Genomic DNA, 2519 nt, shown 5'->3' with positions numbered 1-2519 from the left:
TCTAGACTGTATTTGGCAGCTTAGTTTGAGACATGTATCTGTGATATCATTATAAACCATGGGGAGCCAGACATGGGAACACAAATGTGCAGTCTCAGAACTCTGGGAGGCTGAGGCAAGAGAAGCACAGGTTAGAGCCATGCCTGATGATTTAGCAACTTACCGAGACCTTGTCTAAATATCAAATATGAACACTGAGAGGCCATCTTATTCCAGAAAGCATGGCCACCATTAAGAAATAAATCAATAACAAAGGCTGGCGGGCTTGTGGGGAGAAAGAGACCCTTCTCCACTGCTGACGGCACTGTAAACTGATACAACCACTATGGAAATAAGCGTGGACAGTCCTCTAACAACTAAAACTAGAATTGCATTTGATGCACCTATTCCCCTTCTACATATCTTTGCAAAAGAGTTAAGACCTCATACCACAGCGGTATATGCACACCCATATTTACAGCAGCGCAGTTCATAGTAGCTAAATCTTGGAAACAGCTTGTAAGTCCACCAGCAGATGAATGGGTAAAGAGAATGTGACATTTATACACAATGGAGCACTACTCTTCTATAAAGAAGGATAAACCTGGGTCCTTTGTGGGCAAATGGATGCACCCTGAGACCATAATGTGAAGTAACTCAGAGAGAAACATAAGTATCATATATTTTCTCTTATATGAAAAACTCAGTATGTATATATATATATATATATATATACACACACACAGACACACAGACACACACACACACTCACTCACAAAATAAAAGGGAACAAAAAGAGGAAAAAAGGAATTATAGTACAATATGGAAAATATATCTAAAAGTGTATCTTGACTTGACCTAACACGTTTTATATGTTCTTTGTCCTAGTAATTTGGTTTTCTATCTGTATATATGATAATTAACTTTATAAGGTTTTATAAGATAAATGCATCTGATGCTGGAAACATAAAGGTGAATGAGGAAAAAGGGAAAAAGAATTAAAATGTATTAATACATTTACCAATTCCCTACATGAATGTAATCATTATGTACATAAAATGTGTACTAATAAAAGTACAAAAAATTAAAAAAGAAGGGCTGGGGATGTAGCTCAGTGTGAGGGGCTTAAGTTCCATCTCTTGTACTATAAACACAAACAGTCTGACACAGAATAAAACAAGTGGATGAAGAAATTTTATCCCTTGGTAACAGGCTTCACAGAGTACTGTCAATAGGCCAGTTATTTAGGCAGGATGAATATTTTGCAGCAATATACTATCTAGGGTGATCAATCATCCTAGTTTCAGGGGGCAGAGGGAATTTCCTAGGATGTGAGACTAAGTGCTACAACTGATAGAGAGCCAGAAAATCATGACAGTGAGCTGCTCTGAAGTAAACTTTCCGTACTCATCTTGAGGCTGTGGCACATAAGGAAAAGGAGTTTGGGTAGATGACAAAACAGGAGGAGATCTGGAAAATTTTTATCAGAAGGCACTTGAAATTCGAGCAACAAACCCAGGGCAGCCAAATAGACTGTACAAAGGGGGCTATCAGCCTGCAATAGAGGAACAAGATGTGACAGCCGATAGTATGGACTGTGGAGCCACTGAGCCTGGGTTTTGGCCCTGTGTTATTTATTTACCACCTGGGTGACCATAGACAGGCTATTGAACGATCTGTCTATGCCTCTGTAGCTGGAATACCATAGGTCTAATTGATACAGAGTAGAAGTAAAGAAGAGTTTCACTGCTGTCTTAGTTACTTTTCTCATTGCTGAGAAAAAATATCTGGTGCCCAAAATTAAGGAGCTCATAGTTTGTAGAGGCTTCAATTCACAGTTGGCTGGCTCAATGGCAGGGTCTCATGGTAGAGGGGCACCACAGAGGAGAAAGAGTTAATGGTAAGCAGAAGGCAGGAAGGCAGAAAAACTGAAGTATGGAAGAAGCAAGTGACCAGCAGCAAGTGACAACAGCAGTCTGTCTTCTGTCCAGGCTACCCATTCTTATGGTGGGTGAGGTCACCTCCAGGGTGAGGCATCTGTATCCTTAACATCACATCATTAATCAATTCCAGCATCATTTCCTTAACCCCAGCATTACACACTGTAGATCCAGCCACCTCTGAAAAGCCCCACCTATGACCACATGAGGGTTTGAGGGGGATATCCAGACCTAAGCCATAACTGCTCTTATCACTTTTGTTGCTCTTTCAAAATTATGAGAAGGGATCAGATAGAAATTCTTGGGCAGTAGTAAAAGGGAAGATGGGAAGAGAGAAGGAATCTGAGTGAGAAGAGACTGGGTACCACTAGTTGGTGATTTTTCAGCACACCTTATTTCCCTTGTTTACTCTTATATGCAAAATACAACAATTGAATGGAGTTACGTTTATAATATTACTAAAGGTAAAATATAATAGCACCAGGAATGACTCTCAAAACTGCTAAAATTTGGGGCTGGGGATTTAGCTCAGCGGCAAAAGCGCCTGCCTGGCAAGCGCAAGGTCGTGAGTTCGGTTCCCGGTACCGGAGAAAAACCAAA

Source organism: Chinchilla lanigera, unplaced genomic scaffold (genome assembly GCF_000276665.1).
Source record: "Chinchilla lanigera isolate Chin_1 unplaced genomic scaffold, ChiLan1.0 scaffold00011, whole genome shotgun sequence".
NCBI lineage: Eukaryota > Metazoa > Chordata > Mammalia > Rodentia > Chinchillidae > Chinchilla > Chinchilla lanigera.
This window is presented reverse-complemented; position numbering follows the sequence as displayed.